Here is a 22,067-nt window from a genome sequence, read left to right on the forward strand (position 1 = left end):
TATAGATGGTTTGGTCATCTGTGGCTTTAGACTTTCCCTTGTCATGCTTTGGGAATGGTTCCTTAAACATTTCATGTTCTTGGTTGGATGAGTGTCCTTCAATTTCAATGTCACCTCTATCAATAAGATCTTGTATGATGTTCTTTAGTCGATGACAATTTCCTGTTTTATGTCCTTTGCTCTTATGAAATTCACAATACTCATCATCATTCCACCAATTTGGTTTGACCTTTGGCTCATATGGAGGAAAATCTGGAACTGTGATTACTTTGTTTGCCACTAGCTTCTTGAAAACTGACTCAAGTGGTTCTCCCAATGGAGTGTACTTCCTTCGTGATTTGGAAGTTGTTTGAGTATTCAATTGATTATTTGTAGAGCTTGATCCAGAAAAAATGATTTTAGGTCGCACTGTATTGGCATCTAGAACACCATCATTGACTGTGTTCTTGTTTTTGTTCCAAAATCTTGGCTTATCTTTTCCTTTAAAGTCATCTTTGTTTTCCTTGAATATCTTAATGACTCCTTGTTTGATTAGGACCTTTTTTGTCGCTAAGCCTTTTTCAATGACGTCCTTGAAGGTGGACAAACAAGCTTTCCTTAGATCATAACCAATGTCTTTGTTAACATTTTGGGTGAACATCTCTACCATTTGTTTTTGTGGAATTTCACAAGAGCATCTGCTGGCTAGATTTCTCCATCTTTGTAAAAATGATGAAAAAGATTCTCCATCCTTTTGCTTGGTGTTGCACAAGGTAGTGACTGATATGTCTGTCTCTATGTTGTATGAGAAATGTTGTATAAATGCCTCAGCTAAGTCACCCCATGACTTAATTCCAGGTAGAAGTTGGGAGAACCATTCCATAGCTTGATCACCTAAGCTCTGTGGGAATAATCTCATCAAATACGTCTCTTCTCCTGCTACCTCAATGCAAGATATAAAAAACTATCTTATATGTGCCTTAGGATCACCTTTTCCTCTGTACTTATCAAACTTAGGCATCACAAAGTGTGTAGGAAATGGAAGCATTGGAATTCTCTTGTCAAAAGGATAAGGACATATGTCTCTCATTGTGTAAGTTGGCTTCGGTGTATTTATGTCCTCCATTTTCTTTTGTAAATCCTTAATTTGCTGTTCCAAATTGTTCTTAGGTGGAGATCGACTTCTTGGACCATACCCCATGCCTAAAGCACTGAGTGGAGGAGAAGCATGTTGCATATATAGATGACATTGATCATACACATGTTCATATGGAGGAGGTCTATAATGATGTTGCGTATATGGACCACTTGGTATAGAGTCATTTTGAGGAACAACATATCTGTTTTGTCCATGTATACCATACTCTATAGGAATGTCATGAGTTTGTTCTAGTGTGTTTCCCCCAAATTTGATGCGGGGTTTCCTTGTGTCCAAATTTTGAGCATGCCTTTGAGTATCCAATTGCTTTGGTGGTTGATCCTTAGCATTGGTATGTGATTGAGCATATTTTTCTGCATAAGACTTCCATAATGGTCTGCAAAGGTGAGTATCATATGCTTGACAATGTGTGTATGGGACCTCTAGTTTTTGAAACAAAGATGATGGTGATTCAGGCACAAGATGTGGTCTTCTATTGCCTCCACTATTAGGCCTCCTTTGATCCATGTTGGGGTGAGGTTGTTGAAAAGGTCGATTTTCCATTATTTGAGACATGTCAAAATCATGAGGTATCTTGGCTCCACTTTGTGCCATCATTTGTAAGAAGTATTGTCTATCCCTCCTCATTATTTCCTCAACCAATCGATTGAAATGGGGATCAATAATGGATTCTTCCACATCTGCTGAATGTACTGAAAAGTTGTCCATATCATCATTGTGTGTATCATTGTTGTTTGTAGTGTCCATGTTCTCAACATTTGGAATGTTTCTATAGACATCCATGTTAGGTAATGTAGTATGATCAGAATTGAAAAAGATATCATTGTCATACTCATAAGAACTCATGTTTGCGGACTCTTGAGCCTCTTTAGCTTCTCTCCTAGATTTTTGGGAACGAGTTTCAACCATGAACTAGGTATTGACCAAGATGTGTGAGACTAGATGAAAATGGAAAGAGTATGGAAGACCAAGAGTTTGGATGGAATGTAAATGAATCTGAGGTGTACTTGCAATGTCCAAAGTGTAAGACCAAGTATGTATGTAGTAGAGTAGGTGTGACTTCCGAAGAGATGATAGTTTCTCTTGATGAGGTAAGTTGACCTTGACTCTAAGTAAGACCAAATGAGACCCAAAGGTGATAGACCTTGATGAGGGACCACTTAGCAAAATGTTGTTGTATGTAGTATGTTAACAAAGCAAGATGAGGACAAGAAAGTGACCTTTGACTCAAGTTTAGACAAATGTGAATGTAATGTAAGGTGTGCAGCAATGATGGATTTTGTGAGACCCACAGATAGGTTGAATGCTAGATGAAAACCTGAAGAGATAGCTTAGAAAGCTCAAGAATTCTGAAATTGATTGCTCTTGTTTGTTGGACTATAAATTTTTCCAATTTGTGAAGTTGTTGTTGTGACCAAATCTAAATTTTTTGACTATTTTTCGTGACAAGAGGACACAATGTTGATGAGGACTCAATGTTTGCAAGTGTTTAGACTAAAAAATGATTCAAAGAAAAGTGTGTTGTTTGATATAAAAAAAAATTTGTATACACTTGAAGACACAAAAGACACAATGTTTTGTTGTTTGGTCTTGAATGTTTGATTGTTCAAAATAAGTCAAGCACAATTCTTATGGCTAGCCAAGACAATAGTTGTTGATCCCACATGGAGTTTCCCCCGAGGCTACGCTATTCAGAGTGGATACTTAAATGCTTGACCCCACTGGCTCCACCCTCAGCACTCACTTCTTGGGGCAGCCAAGCATCAGTCCCCACGAAAACTCCCCGTGGTGAACTTTGTATCTCTACTAAGAACCGTATGTGTGTGGGCCGCTACCAGAGATCTGACCTCCTGCCCCAACAACTAGAAGGATTTTGGCTTCTAAAACAAAAAGGTGCTAGTAAGGGCATCCGCTCATGTGGCCATACATGGGGCACTTTCAACTCTGTAAATATAGAAGGCTCCCTGTAGTACCCCTGCCCTAATCAATTTTTAATCTTAGTTTAATCTTAGTTAGTTTATCATAATATAAGGTTATAGTCAGATGTTTGATTTAATGCATAGCTGTCGATGTGGTTTTCGCACCAGTTTGTATGCAAGTTGTTTAGTGTTCCTATTTCGTGGTATTAATATCGGGCTAATGCTTTCATTAAGTTTATATATGTATGCATGTATGACTCTTGGTTGCAGCAGATTTCAGGTACAACGCCGCATGAGTGCGAGGTTCGTCTTCACCTGGATTTGCAGGTTTGAGTGTACCTCTTTAATCCTTAGAGTTGGATTAGGTGGTCATAAAACCCTAGTTGACCATAGTCGTGCTCAAGTGAGCATCGCCAGTCATCGTCGGTATTCCCTTTTTGTTTGGGTTTGCGAGTCATCTGTCTGGTTGACTTTCTTGGTTTGCATGCTTGGTGTGTGTGGTTAAATTGATTAATTAGTCCTTAGTGTTTAATTTGATTAAATATGTGTTTGTGCATTAAAGATTAATGGACTAAATTAATCGGGATTTCTTTATGTGAATTATCATTGATTTGAATTGCTCGATTTAAATTGGGAGCAAGTTCAATTAAATAGTTAATTTTAATATTAAATTTGTTATGTTTATGTTGTTGAAAAAGAAAGATTTAAATTTAATTGCAATACAATTAATTTTATCTTCTTGGCATTTTGAAATAGAAAGGTTAAATTTCAGTTGAGTGAGAAAATCAATTTTAAATGGGAAAAGCAATTTAATTTGTTGATATAGTTGGGAAATAAGTATTTTTGTGATTTATTTTAAATAAAAATTTTAATTCCAAAAAATGAAATTTTGGTCAACTCTTCCTTATAACCTAGACTTTTGGAAAATTTTGGAGGATGGATATTTTTTTTGGAAAAATGTTTGTTGGAAAAGTATTTTTGGTTTGGATGAAATTTTTGGGGGTTTTGGGGAGGAAGAAGTTCTTCTGGATCTTGCAGGTTGGGCTCTCCTTCAAGTTCTTCCAGGAAGGTGTATGGAGGTAGGAATTACCTTCTTTGTCTTCCTTGTTGCCATGGAAATGGTTTGTTGGTTGAATGAAAAATGCTTGTTGTTAAAAATCCAATCTTTTTAAATTGATTTCAGATTTAATTTTGGATTTGTGGGTTTAGAACTATGCTTATTGGCTTGTGTTCTTCAAGAAATTTATATGGTGGAATCATTGTGATGAAAACGGTTCCTTTTTGGCCCAATATGGGTTTTGCTGGAAATTTATTTGAGGTTTTTGTTATTCCTCAATTCATTTTGGGTGTTTGAAACCCATTTGTGTTGGAAGGAAGTATCCCCATCAAAGAAATAAAATTAAAAGGAAACCAAAACACATTTCCTTTAAACCTATTTTGTGGCAAATGAAAAAAAAGAAATTAAAACCATTTCTTTTTGTTTATTTCAGAATTTAAAATCATTTTTTTTTTTAATCAAAAAAAAATATTATGGATTGGGGTTCGGAGGGCGGGGAGCAGAGCTCCACCCGCCTTCTCCTCCCCCCCCGCTCGCGCAGGCCGCAGCCATGGAGGCCGCAGCTCACTGCGACCCCCACGACGGCTGCAACCTTTGCGTCCCCGCCGCAGTGGCCGCAGGGAGCGGCATTCCCCGCGGTGGCCGCAGGGCGTTGCGCTTCCCCGCATGGGAGCTGCAGGTCCTGCACCCATCGCGGCGGTGCCGCTGCGGCTAGGGCACGGGCCCGGTTCCCCATATTGCCCTTTGCAATTTAGTTTTTAAAAAAAAATGTTTTTTTTATGTATTTTTTTTTATTTCAAAAAAAAATATATATATATAATATTTTAATATCATTTAATGTTTAATATTTTAATTAAGTTTTTTGATTATTAATAAATATTGGCATTTAATTAAAAAAATTCAAGTATGATTTGTTATTAATTTATTGTATAATGTTAAAAAAAATACAATAGTTAATATTCAAACTCGTCTTATTTTAATGCATATTTTGGTAATTAAATACTTAATTTGTCACTTTTGTATTAATTATTAATTTGTTATATTTAATTAATCATGGATTATTAAATATATTCATTAATTAATAGTTAATTTTAGTAATTTTCTTTATATGCTCAAGGAAACAATTTGTTAATCTGGGTATGGATTTTCTTTATTTGGCTTCCCTTAATATGTATATTTCCTTGATCTGTATAGGATAAATTGGTTCTAGAAAAGACAAATGTGTAGGATTTACTTTGAACCAGTACATCAATGATGTTTTAATTGAAGATTAAATATCTTATTTAATTGGTTAATGGTTGTCTGAGTATATTCTTGTGAAATTGGTTAAAGAACTCATTATGGCATATTTATGTATGTTCGATGCAATGAACATCAGTGAGTTAGAAAACCAAGAACAACCTATACCTAGATGAGGTAGATAAATGCAGTCTAATATAGATCAATTTAGAAAACTTGATCAACATTTAATGTTTAAATCAATTTGGTAAAAGATTGTATCTGCTGAATATTACCTATGCGAGTTTGATTTCTGTATTCGCTTTTGTTTAAGTAATGGCAAGTCGTGCTGGTTTGATAGGACCCTATTGTATGGATTGATTTGGGGTACCTGTTTCAGTCCTCAGTTTCGAGTTGACTGTTGTTTTGTGGTAGTGTCGTATTGGTCATATCCTTTGTGTGGGTGTCGAATGATGATTCGTGTTTGACCATGGTTGGTCAGGTCTCTGGTTAGAGTACTGTCAGTAAGTGTACCTCTTTTGAGTCATGTTTGACCAGATGGTTGTTCCCTCCTTCTTGAACTCTGTTCATCTGACCATGTCTATTCCTTGGTTTTTGAGTTCGTCTGAGTTTAGTCTAGTGTCATATGGGAAAGTGGCTTTCGATTGGGGGCCGCGCCCAAAGTGGTTGTTGGGTAACCCATCGAAAGTGAGTCTAATAAGTGATAACCTATCAGTAGATTAGAATGTAATCTCTAAGTAAGATAAATGTCCCTCACACATGGGACGAGTGCTAACATAGACCCGACATGCTGTGAGAAGGCCTGAAATGGCAATCCATCATCCTTGTCTTCACGAGAGGATGTGTGGGTCCACATGAGGCTTGGATGGGTTAGAGGCTCGGATTAGGTTGCCAGGGTAACCCAATGTATGGGGTCGGGACCTACGAAGACCAGCCATGGTAACCATACCAGGTTGTGTGATGACACTTGTCCCTACGTTCGCTAGTGTGTTGTCGTTTTTGTCCTGTTAGGAGCACATTTGTGGGTCATCCTATTGTCTTTGCCCTTGTGAGTATCGGTTTCATGTTAGACCTTGGGTGGTGATGACTCAGTTTTGTGGATGTTCCAATGGACTTTTGTTTTAGCTTTGATTATGTTTAGCTGGATCCTTTCCTTTTCAAGGATCGTTTATGTATTAATTGACCGATGCGGTCGTTTGTATATTGTTTATGTTTCGCCTTGATGGCAGGATTGTAAATGGTGTAACCTCTTGTATTCTTAACTTTATTAATTATCAGAGGGGTCTTGTAGTTGAGCAGACCCGGAGATGTAGCCCTTTAGGGGTGAACTCAGAGATCATTATGGTGTTATGTGATGTTATTCTCTTATGTTTCCCTTACTCAACTTTATCATGTATGAATAGCTTATGATAGAATGTATAAGTGGATAAGATGGAATTAACTTTAAATGTTTATATGTAGTTCTTTCTTGAATGCCATTTTGATCGAATGCATAAGTGGTTTAGATGAGATTTATCGTAGATGCATGTATGCAATCGTCTTTTAAATGCAATAAATTGGAATATGAAAGAATGTAACTTAGAGTAATGGAATATATTCAGTTGTTGTTAAGGAAATTAAGTATGCTTGAAAAGATCTCATATGTTTATGATGAAATTCTAGTGTGTTAGAATATTAGATGTATGGCTTGTATTTTAATGAAAAGCTTGAGTGAAGAGTATGAATAAATCTTAATGGATGAACCTTATCTTGTGAATTATATTTCCATCTTTTGAAAGAAATTATCCTGATTAAGAATTATCTCGTTATTAAGATAATCAGTTTATTGGATTTATTAGTGTGTTAAGTGAAATGTGTAAATTAAGTGATCACGTTGGGAAACTCTTTAGGTGTTAGTTGTTGTCTTCCGCTATGTAATCTGAATCTTTGATATCTTGTTGTATCTTAATGTTGTGTTACAAAAAATAAAAAATAAAAAATTATTGCACTCTATTCTTGTGTTTTGGCTTATCCCTTCGGGGTTTCCTGGCGGGGCATTACACTCCCAGCCAGTAGGGGTTACACCCTACAAATGATCAAATAAATTTGATCAAACGGGTTTATGGGGAGACATAGTCTCGGTATGAACTAATCAACACACGTTATTCATAGTTTTCACCATGAATACAGTTATTTATAGTGGTTTGGAAGAAGATGGCTTTTCTTTTGCTACCACTTGGGTCATTCTCTTCTCACTAGTAGTCCTAATGACCACATGGGGAGACAGGCCCTCTAAAGATGAAACAAAAAAAGCCTATTGCCCAAGACACAAAGGACACTGGTTCAATTTTAGTGCACCAATTGAAGTGTTTGATAATCTATGAAAACAAGGCACACAATAAAGATCAAAAGAAAATCCTTTTCAAGGTCCTACAACAAAGATTTGTTAGTAGTTTGGATTGTTTCAAATGATCACCCCTTCTGAAAGCACACAAGTTAGGTAAATTTTAGATCCAAAAGACTTTGTGAAATATGGGCCTTCAACAATGCATTTTGTTGACCAATTCAAAGATCTGATTCATCATAAAAAAAGGCCACTTGTAAAATTTCAAGAGATTTCCAGAAGTGTAAGAAAATCCAAAAAAATTGCTAATTTGCTCCAAAAATTAATTTTTTATGAAAAATCATAAACAAATTATATAAAATGCAAAATCGATCCAAAAAATCTGAAATTTTTACTGGAGATTCCTGGTGATCTTCCAAACTTGCATAAAAACATTTCTACAACAAATCCAAGCAGTTTGTGAGATATGAGTAAAATAATGCAAAACCCTAATTTTCAAAGATCTGATTTTTGAGGAATGATTTTGCATCAAATTTAAAATCACAAAGAACATATCCTATGTATAATTTGGAGATATTTCCAAAAATGTAAGAAAATTCAAAAAATTTGCTAATTTTCTCTCAAAATTAATTTTTTATGAAAAATCATAAAAAAATCATATAAAATGAACATTTGATCCAAAAAATCTGAAATTTTTATTGAATCCTTCTAATACTTTTCGTGACTCGCACAAAAAATTTGATGCCAAAATTTGAAGCCGTTTGTGAGATCTAATCAAAATAAAAAAAAACCCTAATGTTTAAAGATCCAATTTTTTAGGAAATATTTTGCATCAAAATTAAAATTACAAAGAACAGATCCTCTATATAATTAGGAGAGATTTCCAAAAATGTAAGAAAATCCAAAAAATTCTCTTATTTTCTCTCAAAATTAATTTTTTATGAAAAATCATAAAAAATTCATAGAAAATGAAAATGTGCTCCAAAAATTCTGAATTTTGGATTGAGAGCTCTTGATACTGTCTTCAACCTGAAACAAAAAGTTGGTGCAAAATTTCTAAGCCATTTTTAAGATATAGGGTTAGAAAAATCTGCAAAAAAGTTGGTGCAAATTTTTGGTGCAATATAGGGTTAGAAAAATCTGCAAAAAAACATAGATCTAACAAAAATCCATGTCCCATGGGGTGTGCCAAAATGTATATGGTGAAAATGGATACAAAAATATTGAAAGACTAAATGAATTCAACCATAAAACCCTAGCCTAACAACAACAAAGATCCACCATAACATATGAAGATTACCTAAGACAATGCAAATCAAATGAAATCACAAAGATTATACCATCACATGTCCAATAGGGTTTGGATTTCCATTCTTCCTATCTCCATTGATCTTGCTTGATATATTTGCTCTCAGATTTTATGTGCACAAGAGCTCAACAAAGAACGGAAATGTGGTTGCAAGTAGGCTTGATTGCATATGCAAGTTCGAAAGCATAGTCGGGGTTGAATGCATAGTGAGTCAGTTAGGGTGCATAGATTGATTAGGATTGATAATGAAGGAAGCATCTTCTTATATAGAAGACACTATAAGAAATTGAGGGATAAGATTGAGAGGTGTAAAAGATAAATGGTCGGTTATGATTAAAGGGTACGTGGAGAAAATAATAAAATAATGAGAGGGTAGGTAGTTTATGAATTAAGAGATGAATGACACGTGTCATGGTTAGAAAAGGCTAATGAATTAATTAAATAAATAAAGATTTATTTAATTAATAGAGGAAGTGGGATCAATTAAATAAATAAGATATTTATTTAATTTAGGGAAAAGGATAATTTAAATAAATAAAGGTATTTATTTAAATGAGAAATAAGGCTAGAAGAGGATAAATGAATGAATTAAATAAATAAAATATTTATTTAATTAGACATGACAATTTTAGGTTTCTACAGTATGATGACCTTCTTTAACTCATTTTTGTCAAAAGATTGTTTTTTTTTTGCTATGATTAGTCATTTTACAAGAATGTGCAATGAAACAAAACCAATATCTTTGTATCCATTTCTTTGAATGTCCATAACCTATTCAAGAGCACCCATTCTAACTCCCAAGCAAGGAAGATGACAACGTGACTGCATAATATGGATTTACACTTGCTTTTTGCATTGCTTCAAATTTTCTAAAGCATCTTTAATGACTCCATTTTGTGCTCAGTCTGCAGTCAATTTTGATCATTGAAATGATATTTCTTTAGGGTATTGTCCATCCATTTCTTGTAGATGCCACGACTTGCACTCATACAATGTTATGAGACCACATTTCCTCGATACATCATGTTGAATAGCTCACATGCCTCAGCTATGCTTCCACATTTTACATGCATGTCGACCAGAGCATTTCCAACCATAATATCTGACATGAATCTTCCTCCCATCGATATGATTTGGTGGATGTTTACAACCTACTCCAAAGCTCCCATATTCGGTGTAGACACAAAAAAATGGTGGTAAAATTTGCAAAGCTTGGCACTATTCATGCAATTGCATTCGCTTGAAAGTTAGTAAGGTCTTTTCACCAAGTTCATTATATCCATAGCCATCGATGCAGCTGAAAAGAATATCGACAAATATCATAGAACACAGCTTTGAGGCCTACAAATTGTACTTAAACATTTCTAAATCCATTTCAACAACTCCATTTTCTACATGTTTGCGATGACATCTCTTTGCAGCGTTTTTTCAAGCTATTATCGTACCTTGTTTGCACATCCATACATTACATTGCATGAGATGACATAATTTTGAAACCTTCTATCCAAAAGATGTAGAAACTAGTTATACCCTTGGTGATTGCATTTACTTTGAAGTTTCTAAAACTTGCAAAATGAATCCATCTTGTGTATTTCCTGTGACCATTGTATTTTGTTTGTGCTTTGGGTAGTTATAATAACTACCTTCTTTTAGCCAATGACGGTCCATATATTGGAAACTTTGCTAAACAACATAAAACACCAACATTCGTTCCATTTGAATTTTGTTTCTGCCGCAATTTTGACATTCTTAGTGAGCATGGTGAAGATTCGTAACAATCTTCAAATTAGTTATAATAACTGACTTTTCTACTATGGATTTATCGATATTTTCAAATACTCGGCCAACTTACCAATAACAATCCAAATTATGATGAGTTTGAAACTTCTTCACATCCTTTCTTATACTTGATCGATATTTGACTATATTTTACAAAGTATAATAACTTAAGATGTTATCCATGGATTGTGCTTTCGGTGTTTTTCTATACTCTGCAAAGTTGGCAAACTTGCCAATATTACTTCATCTATCCTTCACATCTTCACTTCATTGGTAACTCCGGGAACTTTGTGAAATGAGCAATAAATATCATTTTGATATTAAATTTGATAAAAGCTTCATCTTTGGTGATTTATTAAAATGTAACAACTCATCAAAAATGCCTCAAGATTGAATACCTTGGCATCTTTGAAAACTTGGCCACATTATGAAAAACCTCACTAGGAAGGAACATTGACACAAAATTTTCAATTTTGACAAGTTTGAAGTTAGGGCTAACACAGTACAACCTGTATGCTAGTGTGATGTCATCCATCAGGACTCCCACTAGATGAAGAGAAGGTTGACAGAAAGTGTGTTTCTTTAGTGAGAAAAAATGACACATGGAAAAGGTACTGGGATATATGTCAAGTTGGAGATGTATCCTCATTACTAACAGGTGGCATAGATCCTCCTCCATTGGTGTTTAGCAGTGAAGTGCAGTTATCTATTCTTCCCACCGGTAAATGGTATTACCTTTCTTATCCCACAACATACATGGCATAATTCATGACACTCCAAGATAAGATAGTAAGAGTAAGCAAAGGTAGGTGATTGGATACATAGACCGGATGACCAAAGTGGAAGATGACGAAGCCTCCAGAGTTTGAGATGAGGGGTGTACACTAGATTAGCATGTGAAGACATGATCTACTCATGGGACAATGAAGGAGGAGTTGAGATGATTTGTTTGTTATCTTGACAAACCAGTTGAGAGGAGAACTTGTCAAATGAAGATAAGGCTCTGTAGTTGTACACATTGAGTGACTGGAATGCAGATGGTGAAAAGGTCCTGCCACAAATGCATTATTGTTGGGGGATTGATGGAAGGAAGATATCATGCATTTTACTGGTATGAAGGCATAAAATTGTCAACCGGTAAACAAGGTGATTACCAACATGCAACAAAGAGTCAAGAAGAAAATTGGAGTGCTCATATTGAGGTCATAAGGTACATGATGACTCACCATGGATATCTACTATTGGTTAGCAAGGTGATGACTGGTAAATGTGATGCAGCGGTTGTGCAGGAGATTGTATGGCAAGATGGTTAACCAGTAAGGTGAGGTGTACTAGTAGGGTTAGATGACTAGTAGTTGTGCACCGATTAAAGTGTTTGTTCAGTGATCCTATCTGGACCGACACAAAAGTCTAAATTGAAGTGGATACTGATAGATACCCCACATGGAGTTGAAGTGGAAAGCATGCATAGGATGGTGAAGTGCCATGTCGGTGAGGTTGTTGGTATTGGTCAACATTTAATGTTGACTGCGACAATCACAGGGAATTGCAGAATTGTGCGGCTCAAGGCAAATCAAAGGATGCCCGTTGGTGAGTTGATTGAAGTAGGAGATCTGATCAACTTATCAACCTGGAAAAGATAACTACGAGATCATTCAATGTGATGGATTGAAGTGGTTCAACAATCAGTCTAGCGTATTTGCTAAACACAACAAATATGCATTGGATGCCACAAGATTGGCAGGGATGGATGACTTGTTGAAGGTCCAAAATATCAGAGAAGAGATTTGATTGGATCTGGTACGCTAAATTGGTCGGTGAGCAAACCCTAGCATGCAAAAGTTCAAACTCATGTTTTTGCAGGAAAGCTCTCATATTTATGTTGATCAAAGATTGAAGTTGGGTGATGCTGGTTGGTGGTGTAGAGTGATCCTGAGCAAAGTAGAGAAAAAACTGGCAAGAGTCAAGGAACTCAACATCTGAAGCAGAGAGCCACCAAGGAAGGTGAAACCGGTGAGAGGGTTTAGCACTGGCATAATCGAAAAGATCAGAGTAACCGGTATACTGCAAATTGAGTTGTAAAGGTGGGAATCGGTGGTGTTCAAGTAGCTAGAAGGCAATGCAGAGTGAAGCAGTTGTATGTGTGTATGGGAGAGAATATCTGACAGGTAGGGAGTAGAGAAAGGATAAACTGATGAGCAGAGTAACCGGTAGCAGGTGTATGATCTAATTGTTCATCCAACAAGTAGAGGTAGAACCGATGTGTCAGTTTTGGGATTTGCATAGAGATTGCATTAATGATATGTTATGTTGTCATTAATGTCAATTGAACCGATAATGATATTATTAATATTGTTGTAATATTGTTTTTGATTAAGGAAAAAGAAGGTTTTGAAGGGGCCCCGAAACCCTTTACAAGAAAAACTTAAATAGCAAAGCTATGAGAAACAGAAAAGAACATAAACCACAAAAAACTAGCGGAAAACCGAAGAAACCCCACAAAAGCCCCAAAAAGCCAGCAAGCGTTCCAGCATTCAAATTTTTTCCAGGGCTTTAGCCAGGGTGTTGTTGATATCATACAACTCTTTGATGTTGTCTTTGAAGTTAGGGGGATCCTTTGTTGAAGCAACCACAACTTTCTTGATACTGGCCCTGGTTCTCTTCGTAGTACCCCCCACCGGATTAGCATCATCGCTTCCAGTCTAGATGGTCTCTTCGTCTAGGTCAATATCCACGATCGGTTTAGGAGTGCAGGTATGATCAACGACCTTGACAATGTCCTCCAGGTTTTTAATGACAGCAGAGAGGATACTTGGGATAACTCCCATCAGATTTTTCATCACTTCTTTTCCCTCTTCCAGCGATTTTACCTTATTCTCCATTTCCTGCTTCCAATTAATTTGCTCTTTGTTTTCATCCTCCCTCTTTTCATCCATTTTAATCCCTTTCTTATCTAGGTTTTTCAGGGTCTCGTAGGTCCATCTATCAAAATGCATTCTAGCCTCAGAGAGCTTCTTGAGGTTATCCAGGATAAGCCCTTTACTAGCACTTTCCTTGTCCTTGCTATCCCTATCCTTAGTCAGGTCCTTCTTAGAGTCTTTGTTCATTTCCTTCTCAGAATTCACTCTGGTTTCCTTGTTATCCTTGGGTTCCGCTTCTTCCATCAGATGGCTGTTGTCCTTACCAGGGTATTCGCTGAGGGTAGGGCTTTCTTGACCAGGCTCATTGTTGCCTCTTTCTTCCTCGTTACCTAGCTCCTCGTCTTTCCAGCTATCTTCACCGTTGGAGTCATCCGTCTCCATTCCGCTGCTTTCCTTAACAATGTCCTCTATTTCCAACCCAGGGACGCTTTTCCTTTTTTTGTTGGAGGATGCCTTCTCCTTGCTAGTTTCTCCCTCTTCCATCTTTCTCTTTCCTGGAGAGGCGGAAATCCTCTTATTCTCCAGTAGGGTGAGGGTTTTGCAATGCTCATAGATGACTAGCAGAAGCCCGTAGTTGAGAATCGAGCTGGAAGGGTTAGTCCTATGTTTGTTGAGGGACCTGAAGAGGGACTGAAAGAGGTAGTAGGGTATGGACACCTTTTTGTCATGTCTAAAATGGTTTAAGAGCACAAAGTGGTAGGTGTGGGCCCTGGAAAAAAGGCCTTCAACCATGATGTACTCCATAATTGCGTTCAGAACCCAGCCCCACAATTTCTTGATGTTTGCAGCTTTGTAGTAGCCCCTAGTAGCCTTGCCAATTTTAGCTCTCTCTTTCTCTTTTCATGGGAATAGGTTAACTGCGTTGTTGGAGACCTTAAGGTCTCGAAAGAAATTAAGCCCAAAATGGGGCATTCCAGTCACAGTGGAAATGAGCCCAACGTCCAGCTTAAACTTAACTCCATAAAGTTTAAAAGAGCCATTAGACCAGTTTTTGGAAATCTTGAAAATGGCTAAGTTAACCCTACCTTTGTCATAGTCCTCAAGTTTCTCCATGAAGCTGGTAAGAGAGCCCTTCTCCAATTTCGCCCAGACTTTTGGCATCACTTTCCAGGTTGATGTATTGTCTGGTTCTTCCCACCTTAGGTCTCCTCCCATCTTCGGATATGGGCTGTCTGCTCTGTTTCTCTGCAAGATATCACCTTCTTTTCCAATGTTGCTCAAGTTTTCAAACTGGGTAACCCACAAAGCGTGCAGCACTTTATTAGAGATAATATAAGATCTACCGCGACACCAAGTAATGATGGCCTTTCCAGCAAGGCATAAATGATGCTTTTTACTTGTCATGATTAAATTGTCCTTCTCTCCCCATATAACGGTCCTTTCTAATGAACTCTTTGATATTTAAATTGAGATCCTTATCATGCCAAATCATTTGGGAGTCAGAGTTAACTCCAGTATTCACTAAGCAATCTGCCACGCTGTTTTTCTCTCTGAAGGCATGTTGAATAATGATTTCTTTGAAACTGGCAATGATCTCCCTAGCTTTCATGATGATATTTTCAATAGACCAGGAAGGCTCTGAATCCCCCTTTAGGCACTTTATGATATTGAGTGAATCTCCCTCAAGCCATATTTTATCATAATTTAGATTTTTGGCTATAATTAAGGTATTCAAGGCTGCAGAGGCTTCAACAAAATGGCTAGTTTGATTCCTTAGAAGACCAGCCACTGCCTTAAGACAACTTCAAGCAAAATTCTTGACAATACCCCCATATCCAGCTTTACCCGGATTCCCTTTAGAGGCCCCATCAAAGTTAGCCTTAATCCATCCCTGTGGGGGAAAACACCAGACTAGACCTTCTCTTCCAGTCTCCTTGCTAGTAGTAGTGGTAGAAAGGTTCCACCTGTCTTTAAAATCATCTTTAACAGCAAGTCCCTAATCAATGTAGTAGAGGCTTTCAAAGATACTCCTAAAGATTTTATCTGCAACCACTTCAGGAAAAGCCCTTTTATCCCTAAAAATCCCATTGTTGCACTCTTTCCATATATTCCAGATAACAATCAGTAGAGTAAGTTTCTAGGCCTCCACAATTTTAGGATTAAAATTAGAGCAATGCCATTGAAGCTAGGTATCACCAAGAGAGTTTAGGAAGACCCAACTCAGGTTCCACCTGGAAATGATGATTTTCCAGATATCCTGGCTAAAGGTGCATTGATTGAGAATATGACAAGTTGTCTCTTCTTCCCTGTAGCAAAGAGAACACCTGTTAGAAACAATAATACCTCTTTTGTGAAGATTGTCGAGGGTTAATACCTTATTTTGGATGAAAATCCAGAAGAAGATATCGACCTTAGGAACTAACTTCTTGTTCCAGACTTTAGCCCAAATGGAAATTTCTTCCACCGGGACATTGTGAATAGCCACAGCAGAGGAAACATAGTATTTGCCATCCAGAGTTTCCCTCCATTTCAATCTGTCATCTTTGTTGTCTTTAGGGATTTTGGTAGAGAGAGCTATTTGAAGGAACTTGAGTCTCGAACACTGCTGGCTAAAGTCAATCCATTTCCCATTTCTCCAGTAATCTCTTACCATTTCTCCATACTTGCTTTTGAATCGGTCTTTCCAATCGTTAAGGATTGGGATTTCCTCCAGAGGTTTATCCAGGATCCATCTATCTTCCCAAAAACTTATTCTCCTCCCATCTCCAAGGTTCCAAGTTCTGCCAGCAGTAGCCCAACTTTTAGCTGATTGCACAACATTCCATATGGCGGATCCTTCAACATTAAAAGAGTTGTCAAAGAATTCTTCCTTAGAAGGTTGCATATAGAGATATTTGTTTTTCCAGATAGAGTTCCATTCTCTTTCCTCCCCTTTGAATCTCCATATTTGTTTGGCTAATAAAGCTTTATTCATAGAACCAATGTTCCTTAAGCCCAACCCACCAGAGGCCTTAGGGGAGCAAATTTTATTCCAGGCAATAAGGGGAATTCTGTTTTTAGCTTCCACTCCCAACCAAAGGAACTTTTTTTGGATTTTTTCAATGGCTTCTGCAAACTTTGAGGGGATTGTGAACAAGCTAAGAGCATACACAGGAAGATTTTGGAGAGTGGCTTTGAGCAGAGTGATTTTTCCTGCTTGACTTAGGATAGCCCCTTTCTAGCCAGCAAGTTTCAAGTTAATTCTGTCAATTAGCTTGTTCTAGAAGGAATCCTCGGGCTTGAGACATAGAGGAAGCCCCAAATAGGTAGAGGGAAACTCAGAGATGTTGCAACCAAGAATCCTGCCAATCCTTATTTTCCTTTGAACCGGGGTATTGATGAAAAATAGAGAGTTTTTTTCCTAGTTGATTTTTTGGCTAGAGGCAAATTCATAGGTATTTAGAATAATCTTCATAATTTTAGCTTCCATGATGGTGGCTTCCCCCATGGTGATAGAGTCATCAATGAATTGTTCATGAGAGCAGACAACATTGGAAGAAGAAGGTTTCAAGCCCTTAAGATTGTCATCTTCCACATTTTTAAGGATGAATCTTCCTAGGCATTCAACAAGAATAGTGAACAGGATAGGGGATATGGGGTCCCCCTATTTGAGACCTCTAGAGCTTTTGAAGAAACTGGATGGGGAACCATTGACAATAACAATAGAGGAGGAAGTTTCCATTAGTTGAGAGTAGAGTTGAATAACTTTGTCACCAAAACCAAACGCTTTCATGATCCTAAAGAGAAACTGCCAATTCACTCTATCAAAAGCTTTAGCCATGTCTAACTTTAAGAAGACTCCCTGGTTATTCACCACTTTCAGGGAGTGGATGTTTTCATGAACGGAAATGATAGAGTCCAAAATCTGTCTTCCGAGGACAAAGCCATTCTGCTGGACAGATATAATCCTTGGTAGAATTTCCAATAACCTAGAAGTCAGAACCTTAGATAAGATCTTGTAGACAGAGTTACACAAGCTGATAGGTCTAAACTTGTTAAGAGAATTAGCTCTGGGGATCTTTGGGATTAGGAAAATGAAGGTAGCGTTCAGTTCCTTTAGGAGTCTTCTAGAGCCAAAGAATTCCTTAACACCATTGCATATGTCAGCCTCCACTATGTACCAGAAATTTTGGAAGAAAAACATGGGGAAGCCATCCGGACCAGGGGATTTATCACCCTGAAAGGAGAACACTGCCTTTCTAATTTCCAGATTAGAGGGGATACGGGATAAAAGGTGGTTGCTAGCTTTCGACAAGATAGGAGGGATAGCTTGTAAAAGGGTGTTTTGCTTGCTGAAATCCAGGATATCCACATCACCCAGCAGGGTACTGAAATGCTCGAGAGCTTCCTTCCTTATGTCACAGTCCTCTATTAAGATGCCTTTATTGCAATTTAGTCTGGATATTCTGTTGGCTGTCCTATTCTTAAGAGAAGTTAAGTGAAAGAAGCGGGTATTTTTATCGCCTTCTTTCAGAAACAATGCTCTGGATCTTTGTCTCCAAAAAGTCTCTTCATTAGAAATGATGGAGTGGTATTTAGATAAAAGATCGTTTTCAGCCATCCTAAGATCTTTAGTCAACCCCACTTCTTGGATTCTATCTTGAACATACTTTATTTCAGCTTTGACTTGAATTTTGTTCTTGAATATGTCCCCAAAAAACTCTTTGTTCCAGGATTTAATTTTGGCTTTTATGATGTTGAGCTTTTTGGCAATTCTAAAAAGAGCCTTGCCCTCCACTTCATAGTTCCACCATTTAGCAATGCAAGCTTCCAGAGAAGGATGGGAGAGCCAAGCTTTTTCAAATCTAAAAGGGAAGTTTCTCTTTGCCGAAAAAGAGTTGGTAGTAAAGGAGATGGGGTAATGGACTGAACCAATTTTGATAATAGAGGCAAGGGAACAATTATACTTAGAAATCTAGTCAGGAGAAATTAAAGATCTATCAAGCTTGACTTGAATCGGATCAGCTTCGGTTCTTCTATTGGTCCAGGTGAAATTGATGCCCTGGAGATCCACATCAATGAGAGCTTGGTCGTTAATGAAGTCCATGAGGTCTTGTTTCCCATCAAGTTGTAAGGGGATACCTCCCATCTTCTCTTCATCTTTGAGTGGGGTATTGAAGTCTCCCATAATAATCCAGCTTTGATCAGCAAACTGGAGTCTATCAATTACAAGGCTTTTCCAATATTTAGCTCTCCCGGATTTGGTATTAGGCGCATAGACATTAGATAGCACCCAGACAAAGTTGTCCTTAATATGCTCAAGCTGAACAAAGATCCTATTAGTAGCAGAGATGATTTCCTTTCCAGTAATGGTTTTTTGGTTCCAAAAAATCATAGTTCCTCCAGAAGCTCCCTTCGAGTTTGATCCCATGACTCCATTTTCTTTTAAAATTCTAATCTTTTCAACTTTTTCTTTAGACATCTTGGTTTCTTGAACAAGGACTACATCTGGTTTATGATCTTTGATGATGTTCCGTAACACATCCTACTTATGAGGGGCGTTCAACCCTCTAATATTCCAGGATATTATCTTCATACTTTAACTAGGGATAGGGCTAACTCAATGGAACACTGTGTTCCATCAGCACGGTTCTTCCAACTTTCCTGTTCCCTTTGATGTTTTAGGGATGGCCTACCCTTCTTTTTGTTCTGACTTCCAACATCTGCCTTTTTCTTGATCTTGCTTCTAGTTGAGATTCCTCCATTGAATTCCTCCTTGTTCGATTTTCCTTCTCTCGATCTAAATATCGGGAGATTCCCATCCAGCAAATCCACACTGTGAGAAGGGGTTTTACAGAGGCTGGGCTTTGGGCTTCCATTGGTTAAAAATAGTAAAGGCTCAGTATCAGAAGGGACTTGAGCTTCATAAAAGTTTTCCTTAGCCATTTTTGATAGAGATAGGGCTAGGGCTAGAATGGTCTCTTCCTTCTCCTGACTCACTGATCCAGCCTCCTAGTCCGAAATGGAGTCTTCCTTCTCCTGACTAACAGATCCGGTTTCCTGGTCCTCTGGGTTTTTTTTATTGTTCAACTCAGTTCCTTGCTCTACTTCTTTAGTTCTCTCTAGTTGGTCATTGGAGCAAACACAATCTTGTTGGTCGTTGCTACTACTCTCATTCCTCTTGGCTTCATTCAAAAGTTCCATCATATCCTTATTTTGGTTACTCTCAGTTGTTGATGAGTCTCCTTTTTTATTTATCATTTGCCAGGTCTTTTTGTTCTTGTTGTTGCTATCAATCTTGTTTTCCTTGTTTTTCTTGAGCGGACATGATTTAGCCCAATGCCCTGATTTTTTGTAGTGGAAACAAGCAAATAGTAGAGATTCATATTCAATAGCTTAGGACCATTTTCCAAGTTTAGAAATGATGTCTATGGATTGAGGCATATCTGTCATTTGATTAACATTTATGCAGATGTAAGCAAAGACTAACCTTGATTTAGCCGCCATCATCGGGTCGATCGACAAGAGTTCTTCAAAGGATTTCGCAATACCCTTGAAGACTTCCTCATTTCAGTGTTCCAACAGAAGACCCGGGAGGCACGTCCAAACTGGCATAGAAACAAAGAAGGATTCATCGAGGACGAGATTCGGTGCCCATTTCTAAAGAGCTAGGGATGACTTGCCAAACATCCAAGGGCCTTTGCAGAGAGCTTTATTCATGTCTTCTTCAGAGTTGAAAGAGAAGGTAAAAAACCCTCTGGGAAGTGCTACCACTTCCACTTGTCCTTTAACAAGCCATTTTCTCCTTATGAAATTCCTAACATCATCAATGTTAGGCCTAAAGCAAAAGAATCGTCCTACTAATGTCATAGAGAGGCCAGAAACACTCATATCGACCACTTTGTCTGGAATAGAAATAGCAAATTGTCCAGAGGTAGGGTTTGAAATGTTTGTTACTTCTGGGAGCCCAGATTTAACCAGTGGTTTCACTTCGAAGAGCGAAGACCATTTTTTTCCTTTACCTCTGTCGTGTGGGTCCCTAGGGTTAGAATCTTTGTCCTCTCCTGGTTTTTCTTTTTCCTTGTCCTCTTCTAACCCTTGAGGCACCTAACCCCCTACCTGATCACCAGTTCTGATCCCAGAAAAACTACAATCTCCAGGAAATCCACTGTTCCCAGGGATTCCACCATTTCCCAATTTGAAATTTGGGATTCCCGCTCCTTTTCGCTCTGCACTCGCCATACTAATATTGTTACTGTAACCGGTAGGAATAATTTGTGAGGAGAACCAATAACCGGTGTAATGGTGTAAACCTTATCTGGTGTAATGGTGTAACCGGTAAACCCTACCTGTTGTTTTTGATAAACCCTAACCAATTAAGTTTGGTGAATTGGTTATATTGGTTTATGATCTGATGTTGAGCGGTAATAATGATGACACGCATGATTATTGTATGAAGACAATTCCAAGAGATTTTGGCAAGTTGTTTTAGTGGTTTTTGTCTAAAGAATGAGTAAATGTATTGCATCTAATGCAAAGCGCATGATGAGTTACTAAGTTCAATGAAGCGATGATCAAGGAGTGATCAAGGTTTTCTTGATTAATGTGCAGAGATTGCTATGTAATCCAACGGTCATACTTGAACCAAATTTGTTTGTAATCTTGATGAGAGTTAGTTTTTTGTTGTGTTACCAACCTGATTGATTTGTATTTAAGGTCGACTAAGTTCTTTAGTTTTGAGAGAGTTGGCAAAGAGATAGACATAGTTTAGTTGAGTGTGTGGTTACCGAACTAGATGATGTATCTGCAGTTTGAGTAAAGGTAGATAGGAGCATGAAATGGATCTAATCAAGAAAGTGTAGTTCTATTCAGACAGATCAACAAACTCCTGTTGTTTTCTAATAATTGCAGCAGAATTGAAATCCCCTAATCGGGGAAGCTCTAACAAGCTTGGTGCTATTCAAATCCTCTGACAAGGTAGTCCATTAGATTGGATTTTCAAATCCTCTACCGAGGTTACTCCTTACAGGGTATTGTTTCTAACAAGGAATTTGTAGTCAATCCCTTAATCGGGTGATTCCTAATAGGATCAGTTCTTAATAGGACTTTTTGTAAAGCTTTAACAGGCTAGGCTCCTAATAGGTCAAACTTCAGAAGAGTTCAAATATTATCTTATGAGTCTCATCTCACCGTAGTTTTTACCTATTTGGGTTTCCACGTCAAAACTATTTGTGTCAAGTGGTGAATGTTTTTGTGGTTAAGTTTTCATGGTTCATTTACTTAACTACTTAACTATTTTTTGATAAGTCATGATAGCCGAAAGTATTGAGATATGAAGAAGTTGTTTACTGTTAAATTGTTGTAACAGACAACCGGTTTATCTTATGAGTTTTTATCTTGACAGAGTTATTATTATAAGTTTACTTTGAGAGATTGATTGGTGAAGTTTATTATCAGTTTTTC

This window comes from Cryptomeria japonica, chromosome 3 (assembly GCF_030272615.1).
Source record: "Cryptomeria japonica chromosome 3, Sugi_1.0, whole genome shotgun sequence".
Classification (NCBI taxonomy): domain Eukaryota; kingdom Viridiplantae; phylum Streptophyta; class Pinopsida; order Cupressales; family Cupressaceae; genus Cryptomeria; species Cryptomeria japonica.